General features: G+C 33.8%; 1 protein-coding gene across 3 annotated transcripts in view; it reads left to right on the plus strand.

Annotated features, from left to right (window-relative positions):
* Window positions 1-15,929, plus strand: part of LOC309663212 (uncharacterized protein) — a 499,391-nt gene that overhangs the window by 364,637 nt on the left and 118,825 nt on the right. The window lies entirely within an intron of this gene.

Consider the following 15,929-nt stretch of genomic DNA (forward strand, 5'->3'; position numbering starts at 1 on the left):
AAAGCTACAAGACCTCAGAGAAAACTCAAGTCAAATTTCTTCTGATTCATCTTAGCACTTAGTTGACAGTGTTCAACTCTAAGAAGTAAATACATGGGATAAAATTAAAAATATATATATATATACATATATATATAGTACATATATATGCCAACTTAGGGTGTTTTAGAGATTAGAGAATTGAGAAAATTTATTAAAATATATATGCTATTTAAATATTTTCTCAGTGTCATATAATATGTTATATCTTAATATTTTACATTAGCATTTTATATTTTGATCAGAAATAAATGAGATGCTTATTCTACTACTAGCAGAAGGCATCTACACAGAGCTGGGTGCAAGTGTAAGGAAGACAACTGAATCTTAAAAAAGATAGAAAATCAGCTGGTAATAACCAACAATATTTGGTCTTGTTCTTTATTTCATATACTATCCCAACCCTCTCTTTTAAGGCAGCACTGAAAGGCACTAAGAAGGAGGTGATAAAGGCAGTATACAGACAATTAGGGGTTTGTCATTGATTTCCATACCAAGGAAAAGGCATGTTATTCGTATTAAAGCATATCTCAAATGCTTGAGGCGGGGGGTCACTTTCTAGGGGTTAAAAAATAACTTTAACAGTGCATGTGTATGATAAATCCTTCACTTGGTTTTCCTAAATTGCCTTTTAAATCTTTTAATTATGCCATTATTTCACTAGTTCAGATCCCTACCAGAAATCTGAGATACCTGTTTCACTGGATGGCCCTCATTACCAAGATGCTGTCTGGAGTGTAATGAAGGAGGTCTTTTAAAATCATTATTGAAGTATAATTGACATATAACATTATATTAGTTTCAGGTGTACAACCTAATGATTTGATATTTGTATATCTTACAAAATGATCCCTACAATAAGTCTAGTTAACATCTGTCACCATACATAGTTACAATTTTTTTCTTTTGATGAGATCTACTCTCTTAGCAACTTTCAAATATGCAACACAGTATTATTAACTATAATCACCATGCTGCACATTACTTCCTCATGATTTGTTTATTTTATAACTGGAAGTTTTTACCTTTTAAAAGGGGTCTTATTGAAAGAAAAAGTGCATATGCCATCTGTGACTTACCTCTTTGCCTAAGTATTAAATCTCTGTGATCATCCTCCAAGTCCCAACTTGGGTGGCTTCCTGAAGTCAGCCTTGTCAAGCCTTCATGAACACTGAGTCTGCTGACAGTCACATTTTTCATTTTAATTTAATACACTGGAATCCTGATTTATATAGTTTACTATCTTATGGTTGAATCTCCCTGAGTCTTTCAATTTCAGTGTATTGGCAAAATAGCATTTTTGGATCTGCCTCGTTGAGATCGGGTAAATATCATTTCATTCAGGCTCCTGAAATCTGAATTCCTCCAATTTAAACCTCTGAATTCGCTGTCCCACATATCTTTAAAATTTCAAAAATGGCTACTTTGTTGGTTTATAATGAGTATTAAATGGGATTGTGTACAAAAACAAGGTTGGCCACGTGCATCTTAGATATAGCTTATGTAACTTTTCTTCTGAACTTGAGAACTCATTCAACAGCCACTTTAACATTGTGGCACTCTGGTACAGCTACTGTCACCTAGCTAAAGCTAGGTGGTATACCAGTCTGTTATAGCTTGGATAGAATATGCTTTCTCTTGATTATAAAATAAAAGGCATATTTAATTCAGACACAAGAAAGCTATAAAAAGGGAAATTAAAATCACTCATAACCAGTACTGTTCCAGTAAACATTTAACAACTGGCTCTTTGGGGAAAAAAAAAATGTATGTGTTGATATATAAGTTTTATAAATTTTGGTGATATATAAATAATAATAAAATACACAATACTCTTTATTGTAAATTCTATCCCACCTATTAATTTTGCAGAATGCTTTCATGGATTTTTGTTGAACTCTTTTATCTGTAGAAAATCTATGGTTGTAATCCAACCATAATTCAACACATGGAATTATATCCTAATCATCTAATCCTTTTCCCAAAAAAATGTTTTGTCATTAAATCTTATTTAGAATCTGCTGTTAGACTATTTCTTACGTTATACAAATTATACTTATTAAAGTGAAACATCTTTAAGCTTCAGCACTAGACATGGCACACTTTGATCTGCACGATTACTATTTTCTTCATTAGTTTCTTAAGTCTAGGCAAACAACAAAATATAGAATCAAGTCCTGATTTGTAGCATTACTGATCTCAAGCTACCAAAAGGCATCACTGAATGCAGAGTAAGGAACATGCAGAGTATGGCACAACAGCTTGCCATTGTATAGTATTTCCAACAAATAAATAGAGTAGACCTAAATAATCTCAAGAGCAAAGATAATAATTTACCTTGAATACATTTTGTTTTCTCTGAAGTACATCCTTAAGTGATTTTCCCCCCCCTGGGTTATGTGAGCAGTAAATCCTCTGAGTCTTAGCATATTAAAACTTTCATTATTTTGCCCTAATAAAAGTTTAGTTGGGTATAAGAATCTAGGTTCAAAATCATGCCCACCCATAAATTTAAGGTTATCATTCCATTGAATTCTTACCACATCCCTTCATTTTCCTCTCGTCACTGAAAAGTCTAATATTAGCAGTTTTTGCTCTTTCATCAGGAGCTGTTTTTAGTCATTGAACAAATTAGGATTTTTTTAAAACTTGATTTATTAAAATTTTTGTCATGAGAATGTGTAGTATGTTTCATTTTTATCTGAGTGTGTATAAGATGTGCTTCATTATTTTCTCTTGGCACTCAGGGCTGTTTTTTAATTTTTAGAAAATTATCTTCAATTATGTTTTTGATTGTTTTCATCTCTTTATCCTCTTCTTCTGATATTTCTATTAAACAAGTTTCAGAGCTACTGGATCTATCCTCTCAGATGAACTATTAGTCATACTTTTCCTCTTTTTGTATTTTTGCTGTTTTGGGATATAGCTTTCATGTTATTTTTACTTTTGAGGGGGGTTGGGACCAATCTATGTAATGGATGATTAGACAGGGTATGATGGAGAGGCCTTAGTCCCTAATATTCTCAAAGACTATAATTCTAAGTGTTACTTATACATCTAAATTTCTTCAGTTTTCTGTGGATTTCTTTTTATCCTAGCAATACTGTTATTTCCAGGTACTCAATCCATATTCTTAGATTGCTCCTTTATTGCAATATTATTGTTCCTAATATTGCACATAGCAGCCTATTATTATTACTCAGTGCAATATTTTCTCAATCATATATTTCTGAGAATATCAATTCAATGATTTTAAAGGGATATTTGAATAAAAACTTCACTTCTGCATCAGTTATTTTATTTTCCATCTTAATTTTATCATTCATGTTTTGTGTTTCCTTGATTTGGTAGGACAAGGTTATACATTCCTATATATAAATGATGGATCAGGTATGGGGTCCTCTGCAGTTGTGTTTATATATTTACCCAAATAGCTCATGCATGGCTTTGCTCTGCTCACTCTGCAGGCACAATGATGTATGCTCTTTGGTCAGCACAAATAAAGTAGACTTCAGAAAAAAGAAAATTGCCAGAAAGAGATATGATATACTGATAAAAGTCAATTCAATCAGAAGACATAGCAATCATATATATGAATTCACTAAACATCACAGCTGCAAAATATGTGAAACAAAACAAACAGAACTGAAAGGAGAGATACACAAATACACAATTATTGTTAGGGACTTCAACACGGCTTACTCAACAATTGAGTGAGCAACTAGACAGAAAATCAACAAGGATATAGAAGAACTCAAAACTTCACCAACCAACAGGACCTAATCAACATTTACAGAACACTCCACCTAACAACAGCAGAATGCATATTTTTTCCAGTGCCCATGAAACATATACCAAGATAGACCACATCTTGGGCTACAAAACAAACCTCAAAACATTTAAAGAATTGAAATCATGCAGAGTATGTTCTTAGACCACAGTGGAATTAAACAAAAAATCATTAACAGAAGGATAACAGGAAAATCTCCAAACACTTAGAGACTAAACAACATACTTGTAAACAATCCATGAATCAAAGAGGAATTCTCAAGAGAAATTAAAACTACCTTGAACTGAGTGAAATGAAAATTAAAATAAAACATATCTACTTATATGAGAAACAGTTAAGCAGTGCTGAGAGGGAAAGTTATAGCACTGAATACATATATTAGAAAAGAGGAAAATCTCTTTCAGAAAATTGAAGAGGAGCGAACACTTGCCAATTCATATTATGAAACAAGTTAAGTATTACCCTGATAACCAAACTAGATAAAGAGAGTGCAAGAAATAAGATGTTGGTGGGGGGGACTATGGACCAATATCTACCATGAATATAGACACAAAAATTGCTTTAAAAATATACAATTCAGTAATATATAAAAATAATTATATACCATATTATTATTCATATTATTTCTCCATATTATTTCTTAGAATTTCACATAAATCTATATCTTAAAAGTTTAATTTTAAAAAATAAGGTGTTCACCTGAATATTAAGTATTTATAACTACATGTTTAGATTTAGTGAAAAGTTTACTTTCTTATTAATTTTTATTACTTTAATTTTCTGTCTAATTATGCATTAACTTTAGATTCAGTAAGAAAAAATTTTGCTTTTAGGAAAAAGACAAAAATATGAGAATAATATAAATATAGAAAAAACAGAAATCATAAAAAATGCTTCATGAATAAATTATAAATTTCAGATGGTACTAGATAAGGTAGTCTTTATACAGATGTTTAAAAAGAAACAGATGCAAGATAAATATAATCAATAAGATTTTCTTCACGGGTCTAAAGTAATTTTTTAAAGTGAAGACCATGCTTAAAATGTATGCAAAAATAATTTTCCTTCAAAAAGGGAAACAGGAGCATCTCTTAATTTTCTTTGTAAGTTAAACATTTTGACTTAATTGGAAAATAATTTAGGAGATCTAACAGGAAAAAGAATAGCTGATTATCATATGAATTTGTAAAAAGAGGAGTTACATGGAAAAGCTCTGTAGCTCTAAAAGCAATGGGAAAACTAAGCCTTTTAGGTCTACTTGAGAAGACACAACCTTTACAGTAAAAAAAAAAGAGCAAATGTACAGATTGCATTATTGAGTAGCAGAGGCTGATATTAAAGAAGGCAAATGAGGAATCCCAATAACACCCACATTATAGTTATAAATAAGCCCATGCAATGGAAATTTCCAATTCCAACGTAAGATTTGGTAGAGATGAATAACTGAGGAGTAGTGGAAAGTAGGTTTCTAATGTAAGCATGAGGCAGTATCCTTTGACATTCCCCTTTTGAACATGCTGTTTAAGCCAGAGATGTTCACTTAAACGTGAAGGAAACCCAATTCAACATAGTTGAAGCTAAGCACGAGATGGATTGGAAGGATATAGGATATCTCTGAGAATTAAATGAAGGCCTGCAGGAACAGGGCATCTCAGAGCCTTGTAGACTGGAATCAAGGACCTGATCCTCTAAGACTCATTCTGCTTTGCATGAGTTTCTGCGATGTTCTCACATGGCAAAAGACTTGGTCCCTGGAAGTTCTTGGAAATACTTTTAGTACTTGATGCCCAGGAGAGAAGAGAGAATTATTCCTGCTAGTTTCACTTAGAAAAATCTCACAGGAAGACCCTACTAACCCAATTTGCATCATTTAACTATTCCTGTATTAACATTTGGCCAGATTGATAAGTACTGTGATTGACCCCACCTACATCATATACCTAACCTGTAAGAAAGGAGAATGTTCTGGGAAAATGAAAATAATATGCACTACAGGGACAATGTTAACAAGTAGAACCATTGGAAAGTGCCATTAAGATATCCTGACAAGAAAGTAAATGAGAAAATAGGCAGAAAGTCTTTCTTTCTTCCTTTATTTCTTGTTTTATTTTTGCCACACTTTTCCCCGCACTTACCTAAGTAAGTAGTCCTATTTTCTTTTATAAAAGACTGGTATTGGGAACTTAATTTAACCGGCCCAAATGTGTTAGTTGGGAAAGATTGCAATAGACTCCTTACTCTTAATTACTATAGCAATTATAGAAGCTAATTATATTTTTTTAATGTTGAAAGCCAATATCACTCACTAGATAACATAGTCTTTGGTTATTAGTTGTGAAAAAAATTAAACCACCACTAAATAAGTAAATTATTCTTTGAAACTCTTGGTTAAATGATGGATATGTGTTTATTTTTCATGTAGTATCACTAATCACTCACTACAAATATAAAAATATTTGCATTATTCAGTGTACTTGAAAATAACTTATCAATTGTTTTCTATTTTATATACTGTCACCCTCTTTTTCCATAAGATGTTATGGAAAAAACCCAAACAAACTTTTTGGCCAACCCAACATATACAGTGTAGAGATTATTAATCAGACTGTGATTTGGTGCTAATTTATGTGAGGCCAATGGATGTGCTACTGGAAAAAAAAACAAGAGAACCATACTGACATTTTAATATATAGCTCCAATACCACATACATGCATATATTTACTTCCTTACCATACCATGCTTACATTATAGGTCACAAAGCCTTCCAAATTGTGGGATACAATTAAATAACGAACGCAGAAACCAATGTCATAAGATTGGTCATAGAAATGGAAGTTGGGGTGTCTTTTGGAAGCTCCCAGATCTTTCAGAAGTGTTTTATTTGCAAAACTTTGTAACTGTAAAAAATACTGTTCGTTGTTTCTTTTTTTTCCAAGAATCACCTTATTTATTCACTGTATTTCTTTATATTTAAAGAATTTAAGTTTGGTAAACATTTAGTATTTTGTTATTGGCAATAAACTTTAGGGAGAAAACCTTTATATCCCTTGCTGTAGGCTACTGTGATTTTGGTCTTAGTATATGGAAACTTATTTTCACCCCTTTTAAAAGGTGTTAAAAATAAATTCTCCAGACAGAAAAAATAGCCTTATAGTTGAATGAATTAAACTATCCTCTCTACCTAGCAGGCACCATAAATAATCCATTAAGAGTTTTGAGGACTTCATTTCCATATACCTTATATTACCTACCACACAGCCGATTCATTACATCACCCCAGGTTCTAAAAGACATGAAAACTTCAAGGTCTGTGTCAATGCCAATTCTACAAGAGATTCAGCAGAAGTTATTTAGTGCAGGCATGTACTAAGAGCTAGCAACTGTTCTTCATTACATTCAATATACTAATGTGTTATTTTGAGACAGAAAATGTGTCTTCTGTTTTGAAAACTTAAAGACTGTAGTTCAAAATGTAAAAAAAAAGTCATAGAAGTATTATTTAAAAAGACAATAGGAGGGAAAAAATAAACAAACAAACGTGTGGCAAAATAAAATACCTACCAAAATCTTTTCTTCATAATTATATGTGATTCATATAAGCTAAGAAAACTAAAGTACAGTTAAGTATTATTTTAAAAAATGATTCATTGAGGGCCTTGTCAGTACTTATTTTTAGAACAACAAATAGTGCAATAACAGTCTAAAAAGCAGGTAGAGATAGGTTTTGAAAAGTCAAAACAAAAATTCATCCACAAAAAATGTAAAGAGATATATAAGCAGAAATGTTTTCAAACTTTCAAATACCTGTGTCCTTTTAATAGAAAGTTGTATTGTTTTGCATGTACTTTTAAAATTTCCCTGACCTTCACATAGTATCCTCTTAATAGCCCTATGAGGTTATTAGATAGAATAGTCATTATCACACCCACTTTTTTTTTTTACTTGTTTGATTTTACTCTTTTCTTTTTTCATTGAGGTATAACTGACATATGTTATATTAGTTTCAGTTGTATACTGTAAAGATTCGATATTTTTATATATTGCAAAATGATAGCCACAGTAAGTTCAATTAACATCTAGCATCATACATAGTTACACATTTTTTTTCTTGTGATGAGAACTTTCAAGATCCACTCTCCTAGCTACTTTCAAATATACAATACGGTATTATTAACTGTAGTGACCATGCTGTACATTATATCCCCAAGACATTCATTTTATCAATATAACAAAAAAATTGGACCTTTTCACCCATATTGCCCATGCCCCAGCACTCCCCACCTCAGGCAACCACCAATCAGTCTCCGTATTGATGAGCTCAGCTTTTGTTGTTGTTATTGTTGTTTTTAAGATTCCACATATAAGTGAGATCATACGGCATTTATCTTTTCTGTCTGACATTGCACTTAGCATAATGCTCTCAAGGTCCATTCATGTCACAAATGGCAAGATTTCATTCCTTTTTATGGCTAAATAATATTCCATTTTTATATATATGTATATAAATATATATATATATATATAATATATAACATCTTAAAAATTCATTCATTCATCAGTGGGTATTTAGGTTGTTTCCATGTCATGGCTATTGTAAATAGTACTGCAATGAATAGGGGGGTGTGCATGTATCTCTTCAAGTTAGTGTTTTTGTTTTCTTCAGATAAATACCCAGGAGTGGAATTGCTGGATCATATGGTAGTTTTAATTTTTTTTAGGAACCTTCATACTGTTTTCCATAGTGGCTGCACTAATTTATATCCCCACCAACAGTACACAAGGGTTCCATTTTCTCCATATCTTTGCCAACACTTGTTATTTCTTGTCTTTTTTATGACAGCCATTCTGACAGGTGTGAGGTGATATCTTGTTGTGATTTTGATTTGCTTTTCTCTGTTGATTAGTGATGTTAAGCATCTTTTCATGTGTCTGTTAGCCATCTGTATATCTTTTTTTATTTTTTTATTTATTTTTATTTTATTTATTTATTTTTGGCTGCGTTAGGTCTTCGTTGCTGCCCACGGGCTTTCTCTAGTTGCAGCGAGTGGGGGCTACTCTTCATTGCGGTGCACGGGCTTCTCATTGCGGTGGTTTCTCTTGTTGAGGAGCAAAGGCTCTAAGTGCGTGGGCTTCAGTAGTTGTGCCACGCGGGCTCATAGTTGTGGCTTGCAGGCTCTAGAGCACAGGCTCAGTAGTTGTTGCACATGAGCCTAGTTGCTCCACAGCATGTGGGATATTCCCAGACCAGGGCACAAACCTGTGTCCCCTGTATTGGGAGGCAGATTCTTAACCACTGTGCCACCAGGGAAGTCCCATCTGTATGTCTTAATTGGAAAAATGTCTATTTAAATCTTCTGCTCATTTTAAAATTGGATTATTTGTTTTCTTGCTATTGAGTTGTATGAGCTCTTGATATATTTTGGATATTAACCCCTTATCAGATAGATGATTTGCAAATATTTTCTCCCATTCAGTAGATTGCTTTTCCATTTTGCTGATGATTTCCTTTGCTGTGCAGGAGCTTCTTAGTTTGATATAGTCCCATTGGTTTATTTTTGTTTTTGTTGCCTTTGCTTTTGGTGTCAGTACACATTTTAAATGAAAGAAAACTAAGAAATTTGTCACTGAAAGACTGAGCCTAGATCCCAGATTTTTTTTTATTATTGAAGTATTGCTGATTTATAATATTACGTTAGTTTCAAGTGCACAGCATAGTGATTCAGTAGGTTTTTTTCAGATTATATTCCATTATATGTTATTATAAGATATTAAATATAATTCTCTGTGCTATATAGTAAATCCTTATTGATTATCTATTTTATATATAGTAGTTTGTATCTGTTAATCTCATATTCCTAATTTGTCCCTGCCCCCCTCCCTCTTCCCTTTGGTAACCACAAGTTTGTTTTCTATGTCTTTGAGTCTGTTTCTATTTTGTGTATAGATTCATTTGTATTATTTTTTAGATGATTATTTATAAGTGATATCATGCAGTATTTGTCTTTTGCTGTGTGGCTTATTTCACTAAGCAAAATATTGTCTAAGTCCATCCATGTTGCTGCAAATGGCAGTATTTCATTCTTTTTTATGGCTGAGTAATATTTCATTTTACATATATATATATATACATATATATAATGAAGTATATAATGTGTGTATATATATATATATATATATGCCACTTCTTCTTAAACTTATTGTCTATTGATGAACACTTGGGTTGTTTCCATTTCTTGGCTAATGTAAATAGTGCTACTGTGAACATCGGGGTGCATGTATCTTTTAGAATCCAGATCTTTTTATTAGAAATCTAATAAGTCTTACAACTCAATCTGCTCTCAACATTTTAGATAGATAGAACAGCGTGAGACTTGAATCAACCTCAGAAGCCTCTTTCATTTATGAATTCATCACTTGATAATGAGTGGTATATAAATTTATAAAGCATAAGATATCATTAAAATGCTTTGAAATAATAGTTATGCCCTGGTTAATTTATTTCATGAATTTTTTGTCTTGGATATCAAGTACCATATTGCTAAAGTTCATAGTCTCATTACTTAACACCTAACTAAATCGCATGCAATTAAATTGACACAAACCTCCAAAATATAGGGCACACTCAGATTCACAGATTATATGGATTCATCAAATTTCAGAATTTCTTTAAAATATTGATTTCATACCAATATGCTAAAAATCTTTTCTAAGTCAATATCAATAATTTTTTTCATATATTAGTGGTTCCAAGATAGAACTTTCAGTTACATTCACACATATCAACCTAAATATGTGCTAAAATAAGGACAGTTTATAAAAGGTGTTTACACTCAACAATGGTATTTGCTCAATTCCAAACAGTTTAATTGGCATTGAAAAAAATGTGTATCAGTTCTTGCTTTGTTTATAAGAAAGCTTACTTTTAAAAAAAGTTGATTTAATACTAACCAGTTGAAGTTTTGTTATTTGTTTTTATATTCCCCCAAGATCCGAACATTGTATTTCATTTACAAGAGGGATGGGGGTAGTAGCATTTGTTGCCTACCTATTAAGTTCCCAGTCACTCTATAAATTTTTGTCATTTTTAGCGCATTTAAACATTCCAGTGATACCTAGCCTTACTCCTTAAAAGTGTTTTTAAACATGCTATAAATCAACTTACTATAAGAGTTGAGAATTTACATTCGGTAACCTTTTCACTCTTTAGGTAATTACAGTAACAACACCACACTAAAACCTTTTGGCTGCCTCAAATCCTGAACAAAATTGCAGCAATACAGAGAATGTATATAACATTTCTACAAATGACTAAGTGAGAAAGAGAGAGAGAGAGAGAGAGAGAGAGAGAGAAATCACCTTTTAGCATGTGAGCGATTAGTATTGATATTTATTATTCATTTTGATTGTTCTGCCACCTAAATCCAATTTCCACAGGTGGAGGGGTACACAGGAATGCTTATGAAGTGACAGCTGGCTGCTCCTAACTGCTCTGTGCCAGTTAGTAGTTTTCCTGGAATTGATGGGGACTAATACACAATGAATTTATCTTCTTAAGAAAATATGATAGTCTCTTCTAGATAAAATTTAAAACAAACAGATACTGTCAGAAATACTTCTCAAGTTGAAAATACTGTGCCTTAAAGATAACAAAATATTTTTGAGGAAGAGATAATGTGGTAATTGGTAATTTTGATGCACTAAGAAGAATTTCTATTAGTCACAAATGGACATTCTTTTATTCTGAATAATCTGTATTAAACAAAATTTAAATACGTTAGTGCCTAATATGTAGGAATCATCCAAATATGATACCTACTCTCTTATGACTTTTTTGCACATACTACTTTTTTAAAGAGGAAGCCAAAATTGTTGTCCTTTTGATACATAATTGGAGAAGTGTATCTTGAAAGAGGGAGCTGAAATTCTTACTCCCTATACCTGAATAAGAATAAGTGAACATTAAAAACAAAAGCAAACAAAACCAAAAACCTCCCATGTTTATTTCTTCATTCAGTCAACTAACATTTACTGAATGCACTGGATACTTAATACTACGTATTAGATGTGGTTAAAATACAAATACAAGTAAAATCAAAATGATACTTCAAAACCCAACCCACAAGAATGTCACAATAAATAAACAGCTCCAATGAAATATGAACAAATAAAGAATGTGCTAAGGAAGCAAAAATGAATGATCAATTAACTCTGTTAGTATGGGCGTTGATGAATATTTTACATAAGAGGTGATACAGAGCTGAGTCCTTTAGGACATTTGCCAGGATAAACAGGAAGGAAAGAGAATTATGGGCAATGACCATGACATTTGTAACAATATCATGAAGAGAGAACAAATATAAGAGAACTATTAGAAAAACTTTTTTTAGAATTATTCATATAATCCACTGAGTCTGGCTTCCTCATCCTCTCTGATATTAAAGGTCATCTTTTTATCAGCACAAGTAGGAATGCTTAAGGGTGTTGACCAAGTTTAGAGCAACAAGGATGAAAAGGATATTCTCTGGGTGAGATTTCCTAAAATAAATTGATGGCCCACAATAAAGGTGCAAACAATATCTCTAAGAAACATATTCACTCAGTTGACATAAGACATCCATATCCATCCACTGAGCCCCAGTGTTAATCTGATGCAGGTTAATTCTCAGGTTGCCCTTGACAAACAATTCTTCTTTTGTATGCCAAACACGTACTAACACACATACACTCAAACACATAGAATAAAGGGAAAAGAGACCCATATCTAGAACACTGCTTTCTTTATTAGTGTTATAAGATGGTTTAGTGTGAAATCGTCCTTTTCCTTGGGACACCTAGATGGGTTTTCATAGATCAAGCACTCAGAAACATTCAAATTAAAAGAGCCCTTTTCCTCAAAGTTTAGGCTATCAGCCTAATGGAGTTAGGCTCCTTCTTCTCATTTTCTATGCCTAATCACCCAAGGTGTCATATCTCATTACATTGAATAACCATTTTTGTCTCTTTATGTCATTATTCTTTACCTAAAGAACACTAACTGTATTATCTCTTCACATGTGAAAAAGAGATTTGTAGTCAAATATGTTTAGGAAACACTGAATTAAGCCCAGTTAAATAAGTTCCCTAATCACAGAAATGCCAGAAACTTTACTGTAATAATATGCTAGTACAAATTATGCATCTTTATGAGGGGATGATATATAGTAGACAGTGTTTTTCCCCTTTTGGTGGAGAAATTGAGTAGGCTACCTTTCCTTAGGAATAGACATTGGGAACAATTTCTATGTTGTCCTCAGCTTTTTTCCATTGGTTTCACATAAATTAGTAACAAATCACAGTCTGATTAATAATCTCCACACTATTTGTCTCAAATTATAGATGGTAACAGTGTATAAAGTGGAAAATATTTGATGTTATTTTCAAGTACACTGAATAAGGATAGAACAAAATTCATTTCCTTAGATTTTATAATAAATGGGTATCTCTTAGTAAATGATCTCTTTGCACTCTCTGTTAAAGTCACATTAGTTCAGCTGAATAAAGTTTCCTGAGGCAAAAACAATAAATGGCTACTTTCTCATTTAACTACCTGAAGCTGACCTTCAATAAATTTGACACTCAAGATTGATAGTTATTGCTGATAAAGGTAAAAAGTAGTGGCAAAGATCTTTCTTAGGGTGCATACATGAAAATACTTTTGATTTATTAAAAATATACAATCAAGAAGTGACCAAGATGACAAAGTAGGAAGACCTTGAACTCACCTCCTCCTAGGGACACAGCAAAATTACAACTACTTACAGAGCAACTATCTATGAGAACAACTTCAAGACTAGCAGAAAATATTTTCTACAACTAAAGACATAAAGAAGGAACCACAACAAGACAAATAGCAGGGGCAGAGAAGTGGTCTAATCAAGACTGACATCCCCAGGTTGGCAACCCCCAAACAGGAAAAGTATCACAGTTGTAGATGTCCTCCCCAAGGAGTGAGGGGTCTGAGGCCCATATCAGGCTCCTCAGCCCAAGGGTCCTGCATTGGGGAGGTAAGCCTCCAGAACATCTGGCTTTGAAAATCAATAGGACTTATGTTTGGGAGAGCTGGAGGGATATAGGAAGCAGAGACTCTGTCCTTAAAGGGTGCACACAAGATCTCACATGCTGAGTCCCAGTGCAGAGGTAGCAGTTTAAAAGGAGCCTGGGTCAGACCCACTTTCTGATCTTGGAGATCCTCCCAGAGAGGCAAGATGCAACTGGGAACTCCCCGTGGGGATAGAGACACTGGCAGCAGGCATTTTGGGGAGTTTGTTTTACCAAGATAGCATCTGTGCTGGGAAGTATCATTTGGGACTCCATCCTCTAGCACATTAGCACAAGGGACCTGGACCTGACTACCAGTGGGCTGGCATCAGTCTCCAAACCACCCCCTCAGTTCCTCAGAAAGCCCTGCAGGGACTTGGCCTCACCTTCCAGAGGCCAGCACCAGCCTGGAGCACCCTTGGGCCATGCAAACAACTGTGCAGGGACCCTACCCCACAATCCAGAGGCTGACATTGGTAAGCAAAATTGGGATGTGCATACAGCCACCCAAGGACCTGGCCCCACCCTCCAGGGGGCTGGCAGCAGACACGCCCACCCTGGGCCACACAGCCAACCATGTGAAAAGCCTACCCTGTCCTCTAGCAGGCCCACAGCCACCACACGAGGCACAGCTTCACTATCATCTGAGCTGGGGGACAGCCACCTACCAGCATACTCACAGTAGCTATACCCACCACAATGCAAGGGCACACACAACCCACATAGGGGGCAATCCTAGAGCATGTAGTTCTATTGACCATAGGGGAACTTGCTGCTAGGCCCCCCTACACCAGAAGAATTCAACAGTATACTAAATGATACAGAGGAATGGATCAGCGAACTGCAAGATGGAGTAGTAGAAATCACCCAAGCTGAACAGAAAAAAGAATTTTTAAAAATGAGGACAGTTTAAGAGACATTTGAGATAACATCAAGCATATTAACATTTTCATTATGGAAGTCCCAGAAGGAGAAGAGAGAGAAAGGAGGAGACATGCAAAAATCCTCAACAAAATATTAGCAAACAGAATGCAACAATTCATTAAAAGGTCCATACACCATGATCAAGTGGTATTTATCCCAGGGATGCAAGGGTAGTTCAATACCTGCAAATCAATCATTGTGATACAAAAGAACAAAGTTGGAGATACTCCTGATTTCAAACTATAATAATGCTTTCAAAGCTATGGTAATCAAAACAGTATGCTTCTGGCACAGAAACTGACACGTAGATCAATGAAACAGAATAGAGAGCCCAGAAATAAACCCATGCTTCTATGGTCGATTAATCTACAACAACAAAGGAGGCGAGAATATACAAGGGGGAAAGAAAGCCTCTTCAACAAATGGTGCTCAGAAAATTGGACAGCTACATGGAAAGTAGTAAAACTGGACTACTTTCTCACACCATATACAAAAATAAATTCAAAATGGATTCAAGACTTACATGTGATACTTGAAACCATAAAACTCCTAGAAGAAAACAGGGAGTACACACTTTGACATCAATCTTAGCAATATTATTTTGGATATGTCTCCTCAGGCAAGGGAAACAAAAGCAAAAATAAACAAATGATATATATCAAACTAAAAAGCTTTTGCAGAGTGAAGGAAACTATCAAGAAAGCAAAAGGCCTCCTACTGAATGGGAGAAGGTATTTGCAAATGATATATCCAATAAAGTACACAAAATAACTTTGTGTATCTAAAATACACAAAGAACTCATACAAATCAACATAAAAAAATCAAAAAACCCAATTAAAAAATGGGCAGAGGACCTGAGTAGACATTTTTCCAAAGAAGACATACAGGTGGCCAACAGGCTTGTGAAAAGACGCTCAACGTCACTAATCATCAGGGAGAGGAAAATTTATTTGAAGAAATGATGGTCAAAATATCCCCAAATTGTTGAAGAAAGCTACAAATTGAAGAAACTTAGTAAAAACAAGTAAAGATATATCTGCGACAGTTTCCAGTTCCACATGTGAAGAGCTTGGAAGTTGCCATTCTAACAATAAGTA

Source organism: Balaenoptera physalus (genome assembly GCF_965194825.1).
Source record: "Balaenoptera physalus genome assembly, chromosome: 6".
Classification (NCBI taxonomy): domain Eukaryota; kingdom Metazoa; phylum Chordata; class Mammalia; order Artiodactyla; family Balaenopteridae; genus Balaenoptera; species Balaenoptera physalus.